The following is a 20,203-nucleotide window of genomic DNA, read 5'->3' as shown; positions in this document are numbered from 1 at the left end:
AGCCTGTTGCTGTAGAAGTTTTTTTATTTAACCTGAAGTATATTTTTACCTTTGTTAAAATGTGTTTCCTGGCCTAAAATTAGTGATTTGAGATTAGATTGTATTGAAACAAATTGCCTTTATTTTACTTGAATAATTATTTCTTTTATAAATGCAAAGTAAATGAATACCAGATTCAAACATGACAGAGAAGGACTTTTTAAAAAAAGAAAAAATAAGAAGAAAGTAGAAGCAATGACAATTTTACCAAGGGAATATCTATAACTACATCAGTAAAATGCTTTGGCAGTAGTGTTTCAGTCACCTAAAAATTACCATGGAGAGACTGATCCAAACCTTTCAAGTACATCAGTGATAACTATGATCAAACTCTTAATTCCTTTAGAATTAACTTTTAGATCAGGCTTTTAATGCTCTGAAATCTGATTCCTGACAACCAATACTTAAAATATCTTTGAAATGTTGGAGGTTTTTTTTTAACCCTCTGGAAAATAACAGTGTAAAAGGACAGCTTGGTGTATTTAGAAATAAGAATTTATTGGATTAATCAATATTGATAGCAATTCATGTCACTCAGAGTCCTACCTGCTTGAATTTCTGAAGTTGGAGAATTCTTCTCTGGAAAAAATATTTCAAGATTGAATTATTTTAGAAGTCTTTCTGTAGTTATAGTCCTGCTTGACTTAATAGTTTGGTGACTTGGAGACAAAAATTCATGTGCCTGCTTAGATACAAATGTATTGTTAGCATCAATTTCTGTGAAAATTCATAAATTCTCATACATTCAGTTCTGTCAGTGACAGTAAAAGATACTTTATACCCTGAAAAATTATGGGGGTTTTAGCATGGAAATTAAATAGGTGTGAAGAGAAGCATTTATATTGTTTTCTTTGAAAAGTCTGCTCTTAGAATTTTTCTTTCATTTTGTTTTCTTTTCTGAAGCAGCATGTCTTTATCTTTTTAATGGTTTGACGTGGGTTTAAACCTTTCACTATTTAGAGATGCTAATGACCTCGGAAATCTTCCCTCTGCCTTGCTAGGTGATATTCATATTCCATGAAGAAGGCAGGAAAAATCAGTCTTTAATGTATGGTGCCCACCCCCTTTAGGAGCAGATTCTCAGTTTAAAATTAACAGTGTAAGGGGATGGAGGTGTCTCTCAGCTGATTTAATGCCACTTTATTTGATTTTCTGCTGAAAGTGCTTAGTTATTGCATTTTAATACCAGTTGCATACCACAGGCTGCAATACTATTGATTTGAATTAGAGCTGAAAGAAAGAGACAATATTTTTCAAGGTAACTTCTGAAGGAGAAAGCTCAAATTCAGTAAATCTGAAGCTCTGATTCCAGAGTGCAGCTTCTTTTATTTATTTTATTACCTGGCCTTGGACACTTCCAGGGATGGGGCAGCCACAGCTTCTCTGGGTGACCTGCTCCTCACCACCCTCACAGGGTGAAATTTATGCAAAAATTCTTCAAAAATTTCTTTAAAATCCACATTTCTTCAGCTAAAGGCTATTCCCACTTGTCCTGTCCCTACCTGATCTTGTGACAAGTGCCTCTCCTGGAAGAGGGAGTGCTTGTCCCGAGGTTCTGTTCTTCCACCCAGCCTTTTCCCCTCCCTGCAGCCACTCCTGGGCCAGGCTGAGGCAGGAAAAGTTCATCCATGGAGAGTCGGGGTGTGACCCCAGGAGCAGCTGAGCATCCTGGCTGTGATCCAGCAGAGCCCTGGAGGCTCTGAGCGTGTGTCAGGTGCTTTGATGGCTCAATAAATGAGACATTGCTTTGTGGATTCATTGTTTGCTTACTGCCTCATCACTCCACACTCTTCCAAAATATCTCTTCCCTCTCACATCCATACTTGCTGGCAATAATGGGCTCTGAGCGGTGTAAAAATCCATTCAGGTGTGCAAACAGTACCCTGTTCCCTCCAGGGGTTTTAATAATTTCATCTTTAATGCTAAATAGAGCAATATTTAAGAGTTCCTGCAAAAATCCCAGGTGAGGTAGCAAGGTCTACCTTTTAAAAGGTCACAGTGGCTGGGATATTGTGCCAGATTTAAATTACAGAGGCTGAAAATAGAGATACTTATAAAGTTAGTGGCCTCTTTGTAAAATTTACAACCTTATTTCTATAATGGGAAAAAGTTTTAAAATTAATTTTGTGAATTATTATTTTGTGTCACAAAGGATTTTGGAGTTTCCTTTCCAGCAGGAAAAGGCCTTAGGCTCAAATTTTGTTCAGGGTTTGCTTATGTGAAAATAAGGGTTGAAGCAATGCAAGGAGCAGGCACAGATTGTTCTGGAAAATCTGATACCTGTCTTGAATCCTGCAGGATATTCCAGGTGGGTGGGGATGAGCTGGACTGAGTGAACACTAATGGTGCTGAGTATTGTTTTTATACTGGAACATTCACAAAAATGAGAATTCTTTTCTTGTGTCCCTTTAAGAGTGCCTGACAGATCACTGCAGTGCTGTATCCTGCAAAAGAAAAAGGGATTTTAGTACAGAGGTAATGTCACTGTGGCTGTGGTGTGATGAAAAATTAACAATGTGGCATCTGCTGAAAGACATGAACTGGCAAATTCTCCTCTTGTATCTGTTCCTGGAGGCCTGGCTCTGCCCAGATACTGCCTAAGACCTAGGGGAGGGAAAAAATGAGCTTTAACACAAGAAAGATATGGACTTGACCCCTTTCTGTCTTGTCTTCCTTCTCCAAAAGAATAGTCCAATGAATCCTACTTATCCCATTCCTGCCTGCAGAGTGTGTGCTCAAAAATGAGATTCCTCTGTTTGCCTTTATCTTCTGCCCTGAATTTTTAAAACTTCCATTGTTGCTCTTTAATGTGTTATTTTCCCTTAATGCCAGATAGATTGTGTTCCCTGGGTAAATCCTGTCAGGCACTTGAGAGAGGAATGCAGTGCTGTGGCTGAAGGGGAGGATTTTTCTGCAGTGCCCCCAGTTCCCACATTTCTCCTCTGCCACAGATTTGGGACTGCAGCCCATCCCTAGCCAAACCTGGAAAAGTGGGATTTGTCACAGTACTGTCCCTGGCACATAACAGAGACTACATTTGGCCAGGGAACAGCCATTCCTCACACAATTCTTCATTCTGCCACTTCCAGCCTCACCATCAATGCCATCCATTTCTGGGACAAAGAAATGTAACACAGAAATAATTCTGTCACACCAGGGAGACCAAGATTAGGGAAAATATTTTTCCTGGTATATTTTTTTTTATAATATATATGTTCTTAGAAAAGAATTTTCTGGTAAAATAAAGACCTTGCCTCCTGTGAACAGAATAAAATTTGTGTAATTTGACAAAACACCACCACAGTGAGATTTGAGATACACTAGTGCTGAGATTCTTAAGTGAAAAATATGATTTGCTCACATTTTGAATACCAGCTGATAAATGGTTTATAAAAGAGTAATAAGTGACTAATGGGAGCTTTACTAAATGATTCATCAGTTCCTGGAGAGGCCTGTAAGTGGCTAGGTTGCTTGTCACTGTGATTTATGGTGTCTTGCAGTGCTGTCTCCTGACTCAGTTGTGTTACCCACTGGGTAAAGCAGCCCCTGGAGGACAATCTGCACCTCCGTCTGCTCGTGGCTCTCAGAGGACAGGAGACTTTCCCAGCGCCATCTGGAGAGATTTCTTCTGCAGCTCAGGCTGTTGAGAAATGGGCCTGAAGCTTTTGAGAGTCCCTGTCTTGATTCTTGGTATTGGCTAAACCGTACTGAGGAACAGATATGGAGCTAAAAGCAATTTTCAGGTTCCTCCTGGATCACTTTTCCATTCTTCTTTTATAAAAATATCTCTCTTGGACATGGTACTTTTATTTTCTGTGGTAAACAGACTTTGGCAACCCAGACCAGATCTGCCCATTGACTTTGCATGTTTAAAACCAGCCAAAATCACCTCTCCTTCTTCTGTGGACTGAGTCCTTCTTACCTTGTCCTGCAGGGAAAATTTTGCCCTTTGGGACTCCTAATTAATTTTGTTCCTTTCTGTGCAGGACTCCCAGTGAGCTGGAGCACACCTTTAGACACAATCATGTTTATGGTAGATGATTCCCCTTCCAACCCTCTCCCACAGGCCTTTATGTCTGACAGGGAGAAATTTCTAGTGAGAACCACAACTGTGTGGAAAACAGAGCCAAAGAGGTGCTGTTCCCTGACAAACCCAGCTTTGGAGCAAGGCCAGGGCTGCAGCCCTCTCCCATTCCCTGTTGGGATGGAAATCACAGTGCAAACCAGGCTGAACAGAAACAAAACCAGCAGGAGCTGCCAAATAAAGCAGTTTGGATTCTTCCCACATCACAGACTCCTATGGTGGAAGGGCTGAGGTGCTTGAGCAGCATCAGCAGATCTGAGCAGATGACAAGCCTCTTCCAGCCAGGCTGACAGCTAAGAATCAGAGTTCCATTATGGCCTAAAAGTGATGGGAACCAATCTAAAATTCCAGCAGCTTGTTCAAATTGGATCAAACTCCCCCAGAGCTGATTTGTCAGGAGAAATCGTTTTGTGGGGTGGATAAATCCATTACAGCAAAACCACATGAACAGAATGCATACTGGAATTTCCATTTGGCTCCTGTTTTTGGGCTGTGAAACTGTTTACATGCAGAGAAATCAGAATTCATACAGAAGCTCGACAGAGCAGGGCAAAGCCTCTCCAGCTGTCAGTAAACTTTGGCACAAAGAACAGCTTTAGGATGGCTGGGGATCACCACAGAGGAGCTCTTTGGCCACCCTTGTTTTTTCCAGAGCTGTAAATACAGCTAGAAAGGCTCCTGGAGCATATCTTAACCTTCAGAAACCTCTACATCAGATAAATATTTGCACTGACCTTTTCACTCAGCTTTGTTTCCACTTCATCCTCTTGCAGCAGTTCACCAACACACTTGACATATCTCCAAGTGCCCAAAAGTCTCCTTGAAAGCAAAGCAAAGATGTTACCTGGTACATTTCTCATGTGTGAGAGGCGGAATTCAAGAAAGGAAACAAACATCTAAATAGCAGCAAATATTTTGTTTTCTAAATGAAGACTGTGAGCATTCTGTTGTCACTGCAAAAATGAAATTGAAATTTTCTGTGACTGTACCATTTCTTCATGGTTAATAATTGGTCATTGGTCTCACCCATGGTACACTTCAGGAGTTTTCTGAGCTCTCGTGACTTGCAGAACAGATTTCAAAATCACATAAGCAGTTTAGGAACCTAAAAATCTAAATACCAGGCATGTAGACATCCTCTCCTTTTGCTTTTTTTTTTCCTTAAGTAATTTTAGATGTCAAAAATATTTTTTAAAATATTATTGGACTTAATAAAGTAGCTGTAAAGACATTTAGTGCCCAGTGGGTTTAGGAGCATAGATTGCTTTGACTCTCAGTGCAATTAGGATTCCAAATGTCTGTCTCTCTGCTAAACACTTTCAAATAACCTGGAAAAATGCCCATGATCAAGAAGAAGGTTGATTAATATTTCTGAGTTGTGTTGTGGTGCTACCAAACCAAGGACATCTGGAAGACTTATTTAAACAGTCTGGCTATCTGGATAATGAAATTACTCTTTTTGTTATTTTTTTTTTACCTTTTCTTGAATATATTTTGTCAGTTTTTATCAGAATTAGCTGGCTTGAGGATTCTCATGTGATGAGAAATGCTCAGCACCACTCAGGATTGAATTACCAATGACCTTAACAACAAATACTCTGCTGTAGCATTTCAAGAATAGAATAATTTCAGAGAAAGGAGAACAAATGCAATTATTCTGTGCATCATCTGAAACACAGAACTCTTCAGCAAAAAAACAAAACCAAAGCAATGAAATAATATTGTTTGGCAGACCAGTGGTTCCTGTACTCATCCAGATTCACACTGTGTGCAAAATAATCTGTATTCATGTGTCTTTCAGCAAGCTATCTGCATAACCAGTGTAAACATTTTGTTCAAGAACTTTTGTAAAATATGTTTAACACAGAGTCCATCCACTTATCACATAATTAGGGCTGGATACGCTGCGTGGCAGAGGCAGCAGACTCCTGCATTTATCTTTGCTTGTGAGGGGTGAGTTCATTGCTTTGTTTCTCTCCACCAAGGTCAGGGAATACATGAGGTTGTCTATTTAATCTCCGGATAAACACATTTCAGTGGTACATAAAACAACAGAGTGCTTGCTTTATAACCTGGGAGCAGCTGAGAAACACTTGTAGGATACAGGAAAGGGTCTGTGAATAGAAATGACCATTCAACCAGTAGGAATTTGGGGAGGAGCATAAGGGAAAGGGTCTGTGAATAGAAATGACCATTCAACCAGTAGGAATTTGGGGAGGAGCATAAGGGAAAGGGTCTGTGAATAGAAATGACCATTCAACCAGTAGGAATTTGGGGAGGAGCACAAAGGCACTGCGCTGCTCCTTCAGATCTGATTTTCCTCCTGGCTCTCTTGCTCTCCAAGTAGGCTCACACGATAAACTTGCATTTTTGCCAGTCCTTTTTCTTTCCCCACTCCTTTGGCGCTGTTCCCTCCCTGCCCTTTGTATAGTTGCCCCGATTTGTTGTCATCAGCTGACCTGACCCATCCCGATGCCAGCTCCTGGGCAAGCCCTTGCCTTTTGCAAGCCTTTGGTTGTGCTGGGAAGGTCAGCAGCAGCTCCGTGGTAATAACAACAATTCCCACTGCAGCTGGCAAATTCTCACCACAAACCCATTCCGGTGCCGACTTATCCTCGGAAGGTTTCTTCCATCTGCTTCTGCAGACAGCAAATATCCAAACACTGCGAGCAGCAGAAAAGCCATAAACCCACAATTTATTGTTCTCTTCTCCAGGAAGTGAAGGTTAATATGCTTCCTCAATGTGGTCTATGAAGTGTGAACTTTACGACAGATATTAAGGTCAGGATTGCAAAGTAAACAGTAGCAGTGAGAGTCTGGAGTACCTCTAGCACAAACACGTTTGGGTGAGGAGCTGGGGAGTAGAATTTAAAAAGGAAGGAAAGCTCAAACAAAGGCTCTTGAGGGAAGCACAAGCTAAACAAAGATAATGTGATGTTTCCAGACCTAGTCTTGGACCACTTGTTCAGGGAAGCTGTGTAAACATAATTATTAGCAATCATTGCCAGGAGTGGCTGTGTGATGTTCCAATTAAACAAAAAAACACCCCTGCCAGCTGGAATTTTGCAGTTGCCTTCAAATCAAATTAGAATTGTTTTCTGCAGATTTCAATTGTAATGGACATTTAAAAATTTGAGGATTTTCCCCTGATAATATTTTTTTTCCTCTAAATGTACTGTTGAAGCAGTCCATAGAAAATTCCTTTGATTTCACTCTTCTCCAAGAGCGTTCACAGCATATTGTATTCCATTAACTGTCCAAGCAACTCCAGCTTCAACACTGAGTGCTGGCACATGACACAGAGACTTTCAGGAAGCCTCACACAGTTGCTTTCAGATTAAGATACAAAATGATGCATCAATCTCTTTCCTGAAATTATCTTTGGGGGTCTCTGCTGGGAGACCTCACCTGACTATGTGACATCCAGCTGACAAAATTCCGTAGTGTGGAAACAGTGATTTCTACTCGTGATATTCATTGCAGAGTGATCCTTAAGCCATCCTTATCTTGTTCATAGAATCCCAGAATTATTTGGGTTGTAAGAGACATTAAAATCATCTCATTCCATGTGCCATGGACAGGGACACCTTTCACTATCCCAGGCTTCTCCAAGCCCCATCCAGCCTGGCCTTGGACACTTCCAGGGATCCAGGGGCAGCCACAGCTTCTCTGGGCACCTGTGCCAGGGCCTGCCCACCCTCCCAGGGCAGAATTTCTCCCTAATATCCAATCTAATCTTCCCTCTTTCAGTTTAAATAATTCAGAATGTAAATTGGTTATCAGGCAGTGAAGAAGAGATGACCAGGTGTTACCTCTTTAGTCTCAAAGGACCTTTTACTCCGTGTATAAATTATTTCAGTTCCTCACCCGTGGAATGCGGAATTCTAACAGAAATACCAAGAATTCTAAATCTCTTTGTCTGGCACAGCGCAGCTGATTTGAGAACAAATAGAGGAATTGTTAGATGTGTTGCAAAATATCACAGTAATCCCACGAGTTCAGAAACCCACACTGTTAATATGCCTGCAGCATCTGTGGGAGTTCTGTTTTAAAAGCAGGATCAAACATGATAACACACTATAGATCTTAACATATTCAATTTGCAGCAGACAAAACCCTATTTAATACCAATTACACAATATGTGTGAGCTGGTATCATAGCTGCAGTTTATGTGAGCAGAGGGAATTTGTAAAGCTGAAGTCTATTCATTCAAAAATAATAGTTTATGTGACTGCTTGGGTCATTCTGCTAGAGTGGAATGAGTTTTGTGATCAGTTTATCAATTCCTTCACTGACAAGTGAGATTTTAAGGTTTTTCTCAGCAACACTAAAACTGATTTGGCTACTCCAAAATTTGCTAACCATCTGTGCACATGAATCAAAATGTCAGGATTATTTAGACAAAATATCTTTTTTCCTTCTGCTCTGAAGCATTAAAATAGACAATGGCTAAAACTCACCATGCTAAAAGGAACTGTAGGTTTATTCAAGTAAAACTTTTAGCAAATGCTTGTGGAAGATATTAATTTTGGAAAAATTTAAAATATATAGGCCTGATTGTGTCTTGTACTTAATGGAATGAAAATGGTGTTGTTACATGTAAGAGAAAGCAGATTAGGGGGTTTGTAGAGCACTCCTTATAGTTATAGTCTCTTTTGAAGAAAATGATTCAGAAGTGGAATTTATTCATATCCTTGTAGTTCCTACCTTGGCCTGTTTCCAGGACTTGTTTGCCTTAGAGTTCCAGATGCTTATTTGCTAAAAGGGCAGCCCTTTCTCCAGCCGTCTGTCTAACAGTCACATAATATTTGTTTGTTTTACAAATGTGTTCCCAGTGTTCTCAGTCCATATGTCACAAACAAAGTGTAAGCCCAGCTCCACGCAGAGTATTGATGTTATCCTCCCTTTCCCATTCTAGACTTTGACCTGATTAGGAAAAATCCCTGAATTCCAGTTGTTTTCCTCACCCAATATTTCCCTCCAACACTATTGCTCTACATCCAGTCCTTTGGAACTTATATTCTAACTCCTGTTCTCCTCTTGATGCACCTGTTATAGAGATTTTTTTTTTGCACTTCTCTGTGTTAATCACTTGTGCCTTCTCTTGATATTTAATTTGCCCAGTGATGAAATTTATCCTTCAAAATTCCTTCTGCCTGTTACACCATTCTCTTTTTTTTAGGACAAAACAAACCTCCCCATTCCAACTAACCAAGGAGCAAACTCTTGGGTTTTCCCCCTTCCGAGCCTATTCTTTAGTCAGGAGTCTCTTAGGAGCCTTCTCTGAATTTTAATAATTAGCTTTACATTTTGCTTCTGCTCCAAACTCCTGGACTCTGAGCCTGATCACCTCACATTCCTTAAACCCCTCTGCTCCTGTTTCCAGGTGCTGCCTCAGAACTCCTGAGACCCTCCAGTGATGCAACCCCCGACTGCTTTTTGCTGAGCTCCCCTTTCTCCCTGCTCTTGCTTTCGTCACTTCTCCCCTGTCTTCCTACATGGAAAACTTTTTTTTTTTTGCTATACAACCAAAATCTTTTTCTGACCTTTGTCCTTTCATGATCCTCGTTCTGTCCCCATGTTTTTTACCCTTTTTCATCATTTCTGAAGACCTTCCTTCTCCCGCCCCTTGAAACCATCCCCCAGTGAACTCTTCCTCATGCCCTCATCACCTGCTTCCCTTGGGAGCCACCTTCTTCTTTTCAGTGCCTTAAACAGATTATCTGCTCAGAGCTCACAGAAGTCCCTTTTCCTCCTACAAATCGAGCCCCATTGCTGTTGGCTCCCACACATCCCCTCATTTGCTCCTTTTAGGCTTTATTTCCTCCTCCCCTGCTCATTTGTTCTGCCCATCTCCACCACCCAGGCTGGCAGTGCCCATACATTAACTGCTACTGTCAGATGTTCTTAGAGCAATGATTTTGCTTCATTCAGAAGACTGATGGTGAGGAGAGCGCTGCTGTCCTCAAGAAGTTTAAAGGGTTGAAAGCAATCTTTTAGCTAAAAAAAAATAATAAAGTTTGAAAATTCAAAGGAGTTATGTGAGGAAGTTTTGAAAGAAACATAAGGAAAATCAATCCTGCTAAATAAGCTTAAATCTAAACCAACAGTTGTCTGAAATAATATCAGGGAGGAAGATTTATCTGTAGCATTGATATTCTTAACTGCCGGCATCCAAGCTGTGGCTCCCATCCAAACGGAGATGGGAGTGCAGTTTTACACTGGGAAGTAAATCTGGATTTCTATACATGTATATACATATAAATAGAAACACAGGCCCACAGGTGGCTGCCTACCTAAACTGAAGGCCTAATGTTTCCTTTTCCTAAAGCTGCATTTTCTAACGTGGGTTAAAACAAAAATGGAGCCTGGATTTACTTGTCTGTTTCACAGAGCCACAGAATCATTTATGTTGGAAAAGGGCTCTAAGATCAACAAGTCCATTTGGAAATAACACAATATATTTCCATATTGAGAAATAACACAACTGGCATTTGAAAGCAAAGAACATTGTTTCTGATTAATTGATTCAGTGCAGAACGAAGCTAAGAAACCTGTGTAGGTCTGAAGACAAATGAAAGGCAGCCTTTCTGATTTAGCAGTTCTGACCTTTTCAAATTTTCCATCTTAAATAATAATTGAAGCCCTAAGTAAATAAATTCAACTTTGCCTGCAGATGTTGAACTCTTTAATGTCCTTTTCCTGTGACACAGGCACTGCCTGATAGTCCTGGCACAAACAGGTTTATCATGCCCCGTGCTAGGGCTGGCTGACAGTCCCTGGGAACTGTTTTCTTTCCTCCAGACAAATTATTAAAATGCAGTTCCAATCAATAAATCTGTGAGGGTTCTGTGGCTGGGAAGTCTTCGCTCAGGGAGCCTCTGTGTCCCAGGGGTATTTCTTTTCTTCAGTCCTCCTGTATTCATGGGAGAACCAAATTGCAAAGAGCCCTGCTCAGCTGGCCTGCCCACTGAGGTTGTTTTTGGCTGCCTGGAGCTGGAGGGAGCAGCACAGGAGCACTCTCAGCGCTGCTGGATGAGGCAGGGATGTCAGCTCTGAGGAGTTCCAGCAGCACCTCTGGGAAATCTCTGCTCTGGGAAGATCCAATAGCGCAGCCTCCACTCCTTTGCTGTCGGGGGGAACAGCATTGGCACATTATAAAAGGGTCTCAGGTTCTGGGATCAAATTCTAGGTGAATTTCTCCACTTCTCAAGGATTCCAGACTTACCTGTTTCCCTTTCCTTGAGTGAGGATTACCCCAAGTTGATCAAAGAGTAATATGTGAGCGCTAATCAGTTTCCAGCAGCAATTGCTTTAATGCAATCAATTAAAAGAAGATTTTAATGATCTTAATAATTGTGCTTTTAAAGGGAACATGGCAGCTATTACTGAACTCCTAATTTATTATTTCCCATAGAGATCAGTTTGGAAAATCAAAACATAGCTTTTAAAATGCACCATCCCCTGCAGTCTCACTGGTTTATTCCTTAAATTTGCACGTTGGATTTGTAAATAATGGCAGCATAGAAACAATGAAGCAATGGAGTAGTTTCCATTTCTAACTTCTGTGTTATGGGAGATGCAGGGGAAAGGTTCTTTTCCTGCCTGAATCCAGCAGGGGGTAGGACATGTTTCCATGCATCCATGCAGCTGGGAAAAGCATCTCGTTGACTTCTTTAATGGACTACTTTCAAGGAAAACTCTCCTCTTTAGCTGCCTGTAAATGCAGACTGGGATTCTAGTCAGCAGAAATTCAGCTACATGTTGCACATCTGAATTATTTATTCAGAAATAATAAGAGTGCTTTATCACCACACTGAGAGGATTATCTGTGGTACATGGGAAAGCCATTGTAGAGCCTCTCCTGAACTAATTTGGGAGTATTCAGGAAGCACCTTATTCACTTTTTAATGCCTGGAGTCCAGACTATAGGTTGAAGCTCACTTATCCCATAAATGTATTTTTCTTAAATTCTTAAAGTATGGGCAGCATTACAAATGTTAATGCTACTATTATAGGATCATCATTTAAAAATACCAGCATTCTCCAAAGGCTCCAGCAGCGTGTCATTTCCCTGCTTTGTTAAAATGAATGAACAGATGTACAATTTATTTCTGCTGAACTATCATCTAAATTCATAAGCTATTTCTCATGTGCCTGAAATCCATGTTGGTTTCCCATTTTCTTTGCCTTAGAAAGGAAAAAAAAAATATTCCACTCTCATTTATCACTCTGGGGATATAAAGAAGTATACTCTCCACTTCATTCACTTTAGACTAATACCCTCAATACAATTTAAATCCCATCTCTTCAAGGCTATTCTCAAAAGCCAGGCACTGGGACACCCAGCATCTGAGTGGAAAAGTCCCTTGCTGTCAGTGCAGGTGGCCTCCAAGGACATTGTCCCTGACAGGACAGCACAGAGCAGTGTTTCATTTACAGTGCCACTGGAGGAGATGCAATTTCTCAGCTGGATGTTGGGGGAAACCAAGGAAAGGACAAATAATGGCTGGGAGTGGTGAGAGGTGAGAGTGATTGGAGTGAAATTTATGGCTGAGGAACAAGTGTCAGCTGGCCCCAGTCACTCCAAATGTGCTTTCTGTGTCTTGCAGCAGAGTGGAGACGTGGCAGGTGCTCCCTGGAAGGGATAAACCAAACAAGACTATGCAGAGATTGGAGGCAATGAAACCATGCACGTGAAACGGAGATGTTGCCATGGAAAAAAATGAGCATAAAAACCCCAGACAGTGCTCTCAGCCTGTCGCAATCTTTATTTGTTGGCAGGGTTTGTAGGCAATGTAAGGGTGGCATTTTGCTTTAATTCCATGTGAGGAATGAGTGGATGACACGTTCTAGGGGTTCTGGCAGCATTTCTTCTGTAAACCGTATTTCTAAGGGCTTATATCGTAAGCAAATCAAAAAAACCCTTGGTGGTTTCATGTTGAAAACTGAATTCTCAGGCTCAGATTGTAGGGTTTTAAGTCTTTTTAATTTTTAGGTTTTTTTTATAAAAATCATTTTGGCAAAGAGAGGAGTGGAACAGAATGCAAATCAATCTGCTTTCTTCATTTCAGAGCTGCTCCAGAATTTAAATGCAGGCCCTTAAATTCCTTTTTGCCAGACAATTCAGGAAAATGATGAAATAATGGTTGAGATTTGTTAAAAGCATGATTTTCTTCAGAAATCTTGTCTGCTTGGCAGGGGCAGTTTGTTCCTGTGGGACTGCAAGGGAAGAGTTTTAATTCACTAATAAAAGCAGAAGAGTTCTAATTGGAGCAGGAATTTTGCTACAGTGGCCACATTGTAGCCTCAAAACAACTAAATTTCGCTATCTAGTGCTGCCACTCTTGTCCTCTTTGGATCCTTCCCCAGGCTGAGATCAGAGTTATTTTCCTCTCCCCTTTCCTTACATTTTGTTGCCAAAAGAGGACAGGACCAGCTAGGAAAGCTACAGGCACAATTTTTATCTGCAGTAAGGAGGGCAAGTGTTATTTTGCAGTTGCACCCTGAATCTCCAGCTGTCAGCACCAAACCCAGCATAATGAGGAGATGAGGAGCCTTGGGTGATGGGGAGTTCCAGACTGGAATCTCAGCTGGGAAATTCTTTCCTATCACTTGGTTTTGGCACAAAAAAAAAAAAAAAATCATGGCAATTCAGCAAATTTCCAGGGTGTTCATGAGTATCATGAACCATAAAAATGTTAGAAAATCAGTGTTTTGTTCTGCATGGATTCTTGGATTTGGGTGCAAGTTTCAGGGAAGGGTTCTCATGATATCCTCAAATTCCTCCCTCCTATTTATATAATTTCCAGTATTTGCTTATTTTTCCTTTAAGAGCTTTGATGCTGCAGTCTCTGTGACCTCCCAGCAATCCTCTACAGTCCTTCAGCTTCCCTGCAGGGGACAAGTTTTGCCTCATATCTGGGGAAGATTTCCCTTGCCTCCAGCGAAGCCCAGAGTTGTTGGCCTTGTCCCTGTGCAGGTGACACTCAGACAATCCTTTTATCCACAACAGCCTGTTTTCTACCCAGAATGATCCCAGACCACGTTCCTTAGACCCCTGCCTGTCCCAGTGCTCTTTCCTTCCAGCTGTGGGCAGGAGCCAGGGGCTGTGGCCATCCATTTCCGAGCAGATGGAGCAATTCCTGCCTCCGCCCTGCCTGTGCAGCAACTTCTCCCACTTCTCAGCAGAGCTTTGCTGTTTGCACAACATCAAATCCTCTTTATTGTCCACAATTCTTTTTCCAGCACAAAGTGACAAAACCAGCATCTGCTGGCTGTGGTTTCTTCTCCTTTCATCCTCAGCACAGGAGGAGTGTATAGATTTTGAGGACTTTGATGCAATGGGATTTTGTTGCTGTTTGTTTTCTTCTCTACCTGTGGTTTTGTGCTTGATGTGGAGAATTGATTAAGTCATTTGGGTGTTGTCTTATTATTTGTTTTGGATTTTTTTAGTAGAACAAGCTAAGAATATTTCACACACAAAGGAGAGCCTGCAGGCACTGTGTAGGGCACTATAGGCACTGTCTATAGGTTCCCAGCTTTATGTCCCATTTAGAACACTGTGATCTTCTCTAACACACCAAACTTTTGTCCTGTGGGCAAATGTGCCCAGGACTTCAGGAGGAAATTCATCAGTTCCAGGGATAGTTGAGAATGAGCTTCATTAAAAGAATGTTTTATAACCATACAGCATTTTTCATTCCAAAGAACCCCAAAGGAACATGCAGAAAATGGATCTTCTCAGTGGGCAAGCAGAAAATTAAATTGCAACTTTCTGCTGCTTGCAGAGAAAACAGCGGTCTAAGACTTCATTTCTTTTATTAAAGAATTCTACTCAGGAAAGTTGCTTTCATTTCTGAGGAAGCGTTACAGGTAACGGCTGACGCTGATGTTGTATTTTTACACTCAAAATCTTGTTGTTTGGGAAGCCCACCTTTCATATATAGCCAAGAATTTATTGTTAATTAAATTGGAAACTAATCCAAGTATCATTGTTAATTCCAATTGAATTACTCAAACAAACAAACAAATCTTCTTTGACTTAGAAAAATTTTCAATAGTGATAATAGTACAGATGTAAAAGTGTTGTACACACCTTTCTTAACTCCTACCCCTTTTCTTGCTGTTTCTCTCACCATTTCCTTGCTCCTCTGGGCCATAAAGTTGGTTTCATTGCAGGTGTTTGAGCTCAGGGTGCTGTGGGGAGTCCTTTGCCAGGACAAACTGACTCTGATCATTTCCCCCTCCTGCCCTTGGGATCATTTGGGGTCACGTTTATGTCTTTGAGGATGTGTTTTTGTGTGTTGTGCCCTCTTCCTCGGCCTGAAGCTCCACGTTAGGTCCAAATTTACTGTGTCTGATGTCCCTCACATTTGTTAGATCCTCTACTGCCCCTCCTGAGCAGTCTCTCCACCCTCATCAGTGCTAATCACCCACCCCAGGGACAGAAGGCAGAGTCTGGCTGTGGCAGCAGCCTCAGGATGCACAATTAGAACATTTGTGCATCAGCAGGCGCAGGATCCTTCTGTAGGACACAAACCTCACTCGCAGGAGTCAAACTGAGCTGCTGGACACTTGTAGGTGAAGTGCCTCGAGGTTTTCAGAGAACAGAAAGAGGAGCTTTTTGTGTTTCATCCCAGACACAGCACTTGGTGCTTGGGGTGGCTGAGGTGCCTTTAATGAGCTCCCCAACTCCTCTGAGCACCCACGAGGGCGCTGGGCTGTCTGAAATCACCACTGTGCTGTCACAGCTGATCAAAGTCTCCCTGCTTACAAGAAAAATGGAGTGCTTCTCTGCTAAACAGCAAAAATCCACCAGAAATGAAAGTAAGACCAAAAAACCTGGCAGTGGCAAAAAGGCAAGGCAGTGAGAGCCAGGAGGAGTTTGTGAGTTCCCAGTGGAGAGGGTAACCAGGAGCTGAGCTATGCCGGCCTGTGTGGCTGTCACAAAGGTTTTTATCCAGCTAAATGCAGGCAACTTGTCTCCCTCTGGTTTCCCTCCCTCCCTCCAAGCTCAGTGCCCCTGACTTTGAGTGAAAATATCACAAGTAATTGAAGTTGCAAACCCCAGCAGAATACTAAATTAGAAATTAAGCAAAAATACTCATCAGCTGGAGCACAGAAGTCCTGGGCAATTTTTCTAATGTTATATTACAGCAATTGTAATATCTTTTTTCTTCCCCCTACTGCTTCACTCACTGAATTGATTGAATTAAATGTGTTCTGTGGTGCCAGTGAACCTCTGACCCCAGTTATTCAGGATAATCAGGGGGTAATCAGCCTGCTGTGATCCAAGCTCCAAAGGAGCAAGAATATTGTAAGGTTCAGGGAGCCTGAGCTGGCATTAATCAGATGTCGTCAGGGTTTGATTATAAATCCTAAAGACCACCAAATTGATACAACATGGTTTAATCCACTAAAAATTAGGTATCTACATATTAATCACCAAGTTGAATATCTGCAAGTGATTGCTTTTCTAGTAAGTGAAGTCAGGTGTCAATGCTTTGGAATGTCCCACAGTTAGTCATAAATATAATGATCGGCATCAGCACAAAAGCAGCATTAGCCAGATTAAAAAAAGATTTTGTTCTAACCTCAAATAGATTTTTTTTTTCCCTCCTGTTGGAATTTTACAGCTCCATTGAAATTGTTCCTTGTGTTTCTACTCTAATTACGAGCTTACTCAGAGGCAAGAAATAGGAGATGTTTCTGAGGTACCTGCAAGCACAGCATTTTTCTGCCTTCCAAGGGGAGGAAGGGTGGCTGCTTACAGTATATCACACTGCTGTGTACAGAAATAAAGTGGTATTTATTGTCCCTTAAAATGATTTCCCCTAGAACTGGCAAGCTCAGGTGAAAAATCTGTATCTAGAAATGTGTGTCAGGATCCAATTAATTCCTCCTGTACTGGCTGTCCTTGGGAAGGGCTCAGTGTGGCAATATTGATGCAGATGTATGAGCACATTACATGGAGGATTCTGCAGGAGAAGGAGAACCAGCCTTAAAAGAGAGGAATAGCAGAGTCTCTTAATGAACTCATGCTCTTCACACAAGTCCTGATTTAATAAACGTTTAGCCCTGAGGAAAAGCTTTCTGATATAAACTGAAGATGATACCAAATTCTTTTTTGTCTTATTGGTGCCACCTGTATTTCCCGGGAATTGCCTTTATTTGCACGAGACATTTGGTGTGCCTGGAACCAGAGGACCTAAGGTGCTCTGAAGGATTTCCAGGCATCCCAGAGTGTTAGCTGGGATTGGGATGAGGGAATTGCACAAACTCTGGGTATCCCAGCAAGTGTCAGCTCTAGTGACCGGTGGCTGTGTAGGTGCCTTGTGCTGCCTGCTCTCCCCCAGAGACCTTAGTAGGGAACTTAAAACTCATCTTGTTTCACCCCCTGCCCCTGCAGGGACACCTTCCACTGTCCCAGGTTGCTCCAAACCCTGTCCAGCCTGGCCTTGGACATTTCCAGGGATCCAGGGGCAGCCACAGCTTCTCTGGGTAACCTGTGCCGAGGCCTTGCCGTCCTCACAGCCAGGAATTCCTTCCCAATATCGCAGCCCTGCCCTTCTCCAGAGTGCAGCCGTTGTCCCTTGTCCTATCACTCATCAATACAATGATGTATTGATGGATACAATACAATAATACTAAAGTGCCCTTTAGGTTTTGGAGCGGGCTCTAAGGCTGCAGCCTCAGGGGACCCTGCAGCACACACAAGGCAGGGCTGACAGGTTTGGGTGTGTGTTTGGGTGTGCCCCTCTCCTCTCTGCCCAGAACACAAGTGCAGAACCTTGGCCTGTTTTGACCTCGCTGCTAAATCTCAGACTGGGGAGTCCTGCCAGTCATTCCCAAACTCTAAACAGCTCAGAGAGAATTCAGTATCAGGATAGAAAAATACCCTTAGCTCATTTTTATCTTCCTTATTAATAAAAAGGAGCAAATAGTTGCTTAACCATTTGCACAAAACTTATCCAGCTGAGGCTGCAGTGGTGTTTGTGTTCCAGAAGGATGAGGAAAAAAAACAGAGAATGTTTGGGTAGGAAAACATAAATTACCAGTGAGAAAATGAAAGGGCCCTGAATGTTCCCCCTGTGACATTCTAGACAAGAAATAAGCACACAACGGGCCCTTACAAGAGGAATGTTTCATTTTCCTTTATCACAAATATTTTTCTTTCATGGAAAGATGAAATGAGCACTGGCAAAAGGAGCTGGGTGGTGGGAGATGGAGACCATCAGTAGCCTTAAAGCAGAAAGAAATAAATCCGTTTAGCATAGCTGAGATTTTTTTTCCTGACCTTTTCACAGCTGTGCAGTGCCAAACCATACATCTGTTGCTGCAATATATGCTTAAATCTCAGTTTCCAAAGCAGGTTCACCCCAGCTGCCAGTGAACTCCCCTGACCCTGCTCTTGGAATGCTCCCCTCACATGCTGGATGGGCAGGCTCACATCACCCGTGGTCATTAGTCAAATAAACTGCATTTCTATCTATTATTCTTTATTCTTGACCTTGGAAACAGAATTTTTCTGTGCTAACAGGGTTAGAGGCCCCAGGTTTTCGTTGTTCCCATCCTGGGTAATGAGAACTCGATGCTCACCTGGATGTTCAGGATATAATAAAGATTTTCTGCTATGAGAGGAAAACAGAAAAGGAAAGAGATCATTAATCATGAAAGTTCACTTATGTCTCTGATCTCTAAATGATTATTCTTGTATCATAGCTTTTTGATAGAGCAGTAATGTTTTGCTCAATGAATGTTGAGCCAACTGGATGTAGACTGGATAATTTGAGAAAAAAAAAAAAAAGTCATGTATATCCAGTAGAAGAAACTGTGTGCAGTAGACTTCATTCATCACTTTGTCAGCAGACTTGGAAGACTTATTGTGTTCAGATGGATTGAAATATGGAGCGTTCAGCCCAAATTCTCCTTTCCTCACTCAGCTTTTCACAGAAAACAAAATGCTGGCTCGAGATTTCATTTTTAAAATTCAGGCAGATTCTGTATCACTGCAGATTATGCTGCCTGTAAACTTCCATCTGTACCTCCTGCTTCCACTGGAACAGTGTGAAACCTTGCAGAGTTCTTATCTGCTTCCAAAATAGAGTTTTCAAACTGGGATAACTTCAGACAGCTCTCAGCTGGAGGGGCTTGTAAATCTAGGGCGTCTCATCCCATCAACTGGCACAACCTAAAATGCCAGAAGTTCGGGGAATTGGTGAAATTTGTAGCTGAAATATTCTGGAGATACAAGTTGCTCTGAATGCTTGGAGTGGGGCTGCTCAGCACTGCCCACCAAAGGCCCCATGAAGAACCTGAACCGCTGTCAGAACATCTGTTGTTGGCAGCTTGGTTCTCTATCAGCTGTAAACTGGCACAAAGAATGAGCCCCTCCTCTGGAATCAGTGCCCTCCCGGGGCAGAAAAGGCAGGATTTCTCATCTGGCTGCATATGCTGCTTGTTCTCAACCAGGCCAGAGATTCTGACATGGAGAAAGTCTCATTTTCATTGCAACTTCTACCTCTCTGCAGAGACCAGGAGTCTTGAACTAGCAAGGATATGCCTCTGTTTTCAAATATCAAGGTACACAAATAGTTGAACAAGATGCCTCTAGATTTTTATCTAGAAAATTTTTGGTTTTTCACCTATTTAGAATGAGGCATTCCTTTCTGTTTGTGTTGTTGTTGGGTTTTTTTTAACTCCTCTTAGTTTAGTACTTTTATAGAACACTAAAATACCTTGTCTGCTTCCTAGAGGTAAATATGATAATAATTTTAAAATCATCAGTGGGTTTCATCTGCTGAAGGTCTTATCATTGCCCAGCTCTCTGCCCATCAGTACTGAGGCTACATTGCATTTATTTACACCTGGGAGCAGACTAAAGCCCTTGGAGAAATCTCTCCTTCACTTCCCTCATTCTCTCAAAATTTCTAGCAAATTAACTGGTCTCTCCATATGTTAATGCTGATATTAAGAAAAAAAACAACAACTTATTGTCATTAAATTCTCCCTTTTTCTACCAGTTTAATATTCAGAGAAGAGTAAATTCACCTTTTCTGCTATTCAGGGTTCTTTGT

General features: G+C 41.7%; 1 protein-coding gene across 2 annotated transcripts in view; it reads left to right on the top strand.

The window, feature by feature from the left end:
* The window catches only part of CDH13 (cadherin 13), a 428,229-nt gene that overhangs the window by 349,033 nt on the left and 58,993 nt on the right, over positions 1-20,203 (top strand). The window lies entirely within an intron of this gene.

This window comes from Pseudopodoces humilis, chromosome 14 (genome assembly GCF_049639895.1).
Source record: "Pseudopodoces humilis isolate 2021_Gansu_Grassland_sample_001 chromosome 14, ASM4963989v1, whole genome shotgun sequence".
NCBI classification, from domain to species: domain Eukaryota; kingdom Metazoa; phylum Chordata; class Aves; order Passeriformes; family Paridae; genus Pseudopodoces; species Pseudopodoces humilis.
This window is presented reverse-complemented; position numbering and strand designations above follow the sequence as displayed.